Source organism: Chaetura pelagica, unplaced genomic scaffold (genome assembly GCF_000747805.2).
Source record: "Chaetura pelagica isolate M959 unplaced genomic scaffold, ChaPel_1.0 scaffold143, whole genome shotgun sequence".
NCBI classification, from domain to species: Eukaryota; Metazoa; Chordata; class Aves; order Apodiformes; family Apodidae; genus Chaetura; species Chaetura pelagica.
In genome coordinates, this window is record NW_009952701.1 from 1,250,669 (window position 1) to 1,257,405 (window position 6,737).

Here is a 6,737-nt window from a genome sequence, read left to right on the forward strand (position 1 = left end):
CTGCTGGCTGGCTGCTGCTGTGCGGCTGTGCTGCTGTGCTGCTGTGCTGCTGCTGTGCTGCTGTGCTGCTGCGCTGCTGCTGTGCTGCTGCTGTGCTGCTGCTGCTGGGGAAACGGACGGGAACCCGCTGCTGCGGGAGATGTGCAGCCCTTAAAGCAGGGGGTGCAGCAGAGCGAGGGAAATCAACCCCCAAAATAGCAGCAGGTTTAACTCGGACAAAGCAGAAATATTCTGAAAAGCCAGCATGATGGGAAAGGCTGGTCTCTATTCCAAATGGCTTTTGTCTGTGGCTTCTGGTCATGTGCTGCAGCAATCCCCTAAACCTTCTCATTCTGAGAACCAGACAAACAAAGGCTCTCTCTGCACTAGCAGGGAATGGATTTATTTCTCTCTCTGTGTCTTTTTGGTTCCTCAAGCACAATAGGGACCTCTATGTGGGTTCATTTCCTGAGACATGAGGGCAATATCTCTGTTATCCTCACCCCCCCCCGAGCCATGTCACCCAACGGGGACCCTTGATGGGAGCCAGAACAAGGCGAGGGCTGAGCCTGCTCCTGTCCATGTGCTGACAGAGCTCACCGAGGGCAGCTGTGGTGCTGACTTGTCCCCACACACACGGGGCCAGAGCCCTCAGCTGTGGTGGCAGTTGGCTGTCCTGGCCTCATGAACCTTAGATGCTTATTTTAATGGTGGTGCCCATGTTCTCCATCACCCGATTTTGTATTCAAATCCCACTTCAGCTGATCCTTTTGCTTTTGTAATGGCCTGCTCATCCCACCCTTTTTTCTTTTGTTTTTCCCCCCTCCTCTCTGCTTTGGGATTCACAAGCCCAGCTGAGATGGGCATGTGTGGATGGTGAGAGATCAATGTTTGACAAACACTTGAAGAACTGTGCTGCTGTTCATGTTTCCTGTGGGACCTGTTGACCAACAACATCCTGGTCCACTCCCATGAGAGGGGCTTTTGAGGGTGAAGAAAACTCTCCCGGGCAATCAGAAAATGCCTCCTGCATATCAAGTTTGTATTTTGGGTGAGGAGCAGGAGGTTCCACCAGTATGATCAACCATCACACTGTTACTTGGGCAGGGATGTGGTGACTGCCATGCTGGACACCTACAGGTGGGGATGGAGAGAAACAGGGAGCAAACAGGGGAGGGCATGAATGGAAGGCAGTAGATTTTGGCTCCAAAAGGGCTTCTCTGGCCTCAGCTCTGATGTGCCCATGGGGCTTGGTCCCAAATGGCTGCTCAGATACTTGTCCCTGCACACGTGCAGCCCGGGACAGGGAGTGTGGAGCCAGAGGAGGGTCACACAGGAGGCAGAAGTGGGGTTGTAGGACAGTTGCACATCCAAAGCTGAAACATGTGAAAGCCCTGGGATATCCTGCCCTAGACACTGTGCTGCCAAGGGGTGAGGCTCCACCATGGCAGCTCCTTCCTTGCAATGGGTGGTGTCCACATCCAGGAGGTCTTTCTGGTGTTCAGGAGGTGACCAGTGCCTCGTTACCTCTGCTAGGACCTGGCATGAGACCCAGCACAGCCTCTGGCACACAGAGCGCTCTGTTCTGATCCTTTGCACTTCCCTGCCGCTGAGCTGCCCTCTAATCCCCCCCAAGGAGGGTTTTTTCTCTCCCAACCTTCTCCCAGTGCCTCTGTCCCCTCAGAGAGCGGTGGCAGGGGAATAATTTACTTCCTGCCACAAGCCACTCCTTCGGACCTTTCCTTTGACCTTCAGCCCGAATCGCCAAAATCAAAACACCGGGAGGGAGAGCAGGACAGGCTGCTTCCCGCAGCTGGAGCCTGGCACTGCCCTGGATCCCAGCTCCCTGCACCTCGCTCTCTGCAGGTAACACCAATTTACTTTCTCTGGGATGACTGTGACTTTTGCTTCTCTTCCTGAGGTCCAGAACCTGTTTCACAGGAGTAGAGGTTTTTGTAAAGGGACCCTGCTGGCCCAAGGGAGAGCTGCTCCCCGGGTCTGGCTCTGGCACAGCAGCTAGAAGCAGGGGGGGATATTTTCAGCAGCAGGTTTGTTTCCCAGTTGTGAAGGAATCCAGAGAGGAGACCAGCAGCCTCCTTGCTCCCTCTGGAAACACTGGATAGGTTTCTTGCATCATCTGTGCCTCCCCAGGAAACTTCTATGACTAGGAGCTTCCATCACCCTGCTTGTGTTTGCAGCCCCACACCAGCTCACCTCCCGTGGGGAGAAGCCACAAGTGTTTCCGACCCTGAGTAATTTCAGGAGCTGGCAGATCAGCAGAGGTAACTGGTGACTGGCTGTGTGTGTCCCCATGTACCTAAGACACCTGTGCAAGGAAAGGAGGCTTGGGCTGCACTCCAGAAGGGCGAGGTTTGCACCAGCAACTTCAGGTCATTTCAGCTGTGGTTTCCTGGGCTGCATCTCTGCGGCCAGGCTGGGCCTGGTGAAGCTCAGAGTGCTGTGTTTGGCACCTCTCTAATGAGACAGCCCCGACCCTCTCTTTGGTGGGACAGGGAGGGCTGTTTCTGCTCCGTGTCAGGGCAGGGGGACAGAGCTGGGCTAAGCAGATTTCAGCATGGAGCTGCTGCTCTCACACAGGGGCCCCCAGCTCCTGAGAACCCCTCGAGCAGTGCCTGGCCCAGCTGGGACTGGGCTGCCTGCTGCATCCCCTGTGTGTAACTGCTGGAGACAATCTCTAGCCAAGCCAGCACTGGTTGCCTCCCAGGTTTTGTATGTGGATAAAAAGAGGTGAAAACATGCAGCCCACACAGCAGAGCTGGAGCCAACAGCTGAGACAGGGATGGAGCAGGGCAGAAGGCAGGCATTCTGAGGGACACTTTGTCCACAAGCTTTCCTAACAAACCCAGTGCTGTGCCAGCAGCAAGGGGCCTGTTTTCAGGCTCTCCGAGCCATTTCCAAGCTGCTAAACCCTGCTCAATCCGGCCAGGAAACTGCCTCTCTGCCCTTGTCCCTGCCAAGCCGGTCACACGCAGGGCTTGAGAATGAGCGTGCAACATGCATCAAGGCTGACTGTGCTGCAGGAGAAGAGAGGCACTCATCCCAAAAAACAGTTGCTTCTTTTAAAGAAAGGCTCTAAAATGTAGGCTGTAGTGTGTCCTGAAGTCCTGCTGGGGAGGAGAGGAGAGCAAGCAGGAGAATTGCACCTTCCCTGAGGACAGGGCTGAGCAGCTGCATTGCTCACTGCCAGGCTGCTTCCAATTTCATGTTATTTATTCACCAAGGCTGTGCCTCTGCTTAAAAACTGCTTGGATGCAAGAAAATCCCAGCCAATTAATTTAATGGCAATAATAATTTGAGACATTTACTCCTCTGAAGATGTAGAGGCTTTACAAGAGATCAGTAATATTCTGCCACATTTATATTTGTAGAAGCAGAGGCACAGAAAGTTACAAGAGCTGCTCAAAGCCATGGTAGCTGTCCTTCAGAATAAAAACCTGGTTCTGAGCAGCCTCCTCTTGGCTCCTTTCACCAAAACATGGGAAACTTCCCAGCACCCATGTGGGATTCCTCAGCAAAATCAAGGACAATGCCTGAGGCAGAGCCTTGGCTTTTTGAGGCTAAAAGGAAAATATAGAGAAGGGGGAGGGGAGGAGAAAGAAAAAGCTTTTAAAGAACCCCACTGGTCACCAAAAGTCTTTTTGGTCTTAAGATGAAGAAACTGGCTAAGACCTTATTATCCCTATCCCCGTCCTATTCCTTACTCAACAGAGATAAATGAGTAGCCAAACATTTTAAGTCACCTTTCACTGCAGGTTGATGGGAACTTGCTTTGTGCTCTCTAGAGAAATGTTTGTTTTAATCTTATCTGGACCATTCCCTGCAATTCTGATTGCTCAGGACTGTGTGGTTCCACTTCAGTGATTCTTTTATGATCATACTTACAGATATTGCTAGATAGGGAGATTAAGATAGTGCACCTTTCCCTATAAAATAGCAGATATGCATGGCTTATAAAATATGATATACTTCTCTGAGTGTAGAGGTAACAGGTGGGACCTGTTGTCCATTGGATGTGTCTTGCCCCACAGAAGCTGCAAACGTGGTTTCCCCAGGTGAGGGGCACTGGCCACAGAGGGACCAGGATCAGCTGCTGCAGCTGGAGGGATCATGCAGCCCTGGACCTTCTCTACGGTTTGGGGAAGTGAAGGCAGCTTTCCTCCCTCGGGGGGAAGAGGAATATGTTTCCAAGCACAGGCAATGTCCAGAGGCTCTGAGCTGTGCCAGTGCAGTTGAAAAATCATTCTTCTGTGGCCAGGGCTTGTTTCCACCTTGCCTGACTTTCCCACCATGGTCTGACCAAGCCCTGGACACATGGAGACAGAAGGGGTTAAATCACCCAAGAGCTGCTCATCACCTCTGGACTCAGGTCCAGCCAGAGATTTTCCTGGCATAGATGTGCTCTGGGGGGCAGGGAAACACCATCCCTGCACAGAAGACCAGACTGGCAAAACCCAACACTGAACCCAGCGGTTCTCCAGCTTTTCTAAACTTGTTTAATTGTGTTTAGGAGCTTGTGGGTGCTGGGCAGAGGAACAGGCCAACTCCAGTCCTGGTGAAAGGAGTGCATGGCCATGACTACAGCACCTGCAAGGATATGTGCCTGCATGCCCACACAAAGGACGTGTCCTGCAAGGGCTCCCACCTCCAGCTCCCACCTTCAGCATAGCACTGATGTGCCCCAGCAGGAGGGAAGAGGCAAGAGCTGCTGCTAGATGTGGCCCAGCTCACATCTACCTGTCCCACTCATGTCCCTCATCACAGAGACAACTACTTGCCTGGGACACGTCTCCAGGAAGAGTCATGGATCTCTTCAAGGCAAAGCCCCCTGTAGATGTCCCAGGCATCTGGTGGCATCTGACTGAACCCCTGTGCTATGCTGGGGATTTACTGCTGGTCTGCATGTCCCCGTGCTTCCAGGGAACGTCTTCTCCTGTGCCCAGGAGCCATTGGTCCCAGGGCAGTCACCCCAGGCACAGGGAGGACAAAAGGAGTCTCAGTCCACAAAAAGCACCAAAGAACAAGATACTTTCCTGAGAGCAGAAATCTGAATTTAACAGTTGTAGGGTCAATATCTTCTGCTGTACAGAAGTCAAACAGCCAGGCAGGACCACCCAGCTCTCTGCCAGTGCCCTCCTTCTGCCAGTCCCAAAGCCCTTTCCAGAGGAGTGCAAAGAGTGGGACACTGGAGAGGTGGTGGAGCCTGGGGTGACCCGAGCACCCTGATCCCCACCAGACCAAGTGCTGGTGAGTGCTGGCTGGGCAAGGGTCAGGGAGCTGGCCCCATGTCCCAGAGCCCTTCCCAGCTGCCAGGCAGCCAGCACTGCACCCCAGGGCTTGTTTCTTCTCTGACTGCTGTGCCCTTCACCTTTGCAGCTGGAGAAACATCCGTGTGCTCTGCTTCCTGAGGACACCAGTGGGGGTCACCAGGCAGCCCTAAGGAGAGGGGACTATTTCGTCTGGCTTTATGTCCGTGGCCTGGATGGAGCCCTCCTCCACTGCCCTGGGGAAGACGAAGGGTAATGCTGCTGGCTGGTAGGGTGTCACCAACCCCTTGGGACCAGTGAGGGCATGGAGGAGGCTTCCTCATGGAGGTCTCCCGCCAGCATTGGGTTGTGAAGCCCTTCCCAGCAAGGGCTGCATGGCCTCTGGTTCCCATGGAGGGGGCAGGAGGTGCTCATGGGGATGAATGTTGGGTGAGCAAGATGTTCAGGCTTTGACCTGAGAGAGAACAATATTCCAAACAACGTGCTGCTTCCCCTCTCTCATTACACATGGCAATGAGTACATGAGACGCTTCAGATGTTTTCATCCTCATAGTTGTAGTTTGGGGGAAGGGGCCTGTCATGCAGGGACCAGCCCCTCTGCCCTCAAACCAGGACACAATTCACCTCCAACACCAGGTTTTCTCCTCCACGTGTGTTTATGTTTGCATTTACTCCTGCTGCAAAGCACTGGTCTGGCCACCCCAGGCTGCACTCTGCCCAGGTAAGTGGAGGACACTGGAAGAAGCAGCTTCTTCTGGGTTTGACCTGAACCAAACAACAGTTTTGACCTTCCTCCAAACCACAGAACAGGGGACAAATGTTCAGCATACTCATGTGTAGAAAATCATTCTGAACACCTGAGACGCCAGCTGGGATATAATTGGATCCTACCCACTACCCTCATCCCTCCCTCCTCAGTTAAAACTACCACCCCCACCCAAATCCTCACTCCTTGGGTATATCTACCAGGTGTCTCCTCATTTTTTGCAGCAGATCAGCTTTTCCTGTTGTCTTTAAAGGGCTGCAGGGAGGCAGCAACAGTGGTTCACCCTGAGGAGGTGGAGGAGTTTCTGGGCTAAATGAACTGCTACAGGAAACAAAGCTATTCCCCTCTGAGTTTTAGGATAAAGCCCTGGGCTTCTGCTCTGCCAGAGCAGTCTGTGGCAGGGTGGGCTGCTGCAAGGATGGGAAGTGCAGGGGATGAGGGGTCCTGGTGTTCACCAGCTGTGGATTGCTTCCCTTGCTTCAGGACACAGCCTCTGCTGGTAGATGTGTTCCCAGGTGTGTCTTTGAGGCTTTGATTTCTGTTTTCAAGGGATTATTTTAAATTTTTTTCTTACAAAATGTTCCAAGCTTTAGGTACCTGCTGGTTTTTTTTTTAGCTCTGTGTGTAGCTTTTCTCTAAAGTATGGGGGGTTTTTGGTCTGTGGGCTGCAGATTGTGCTGTGTCAGGGTTGCTTGGCTGGCATTCCT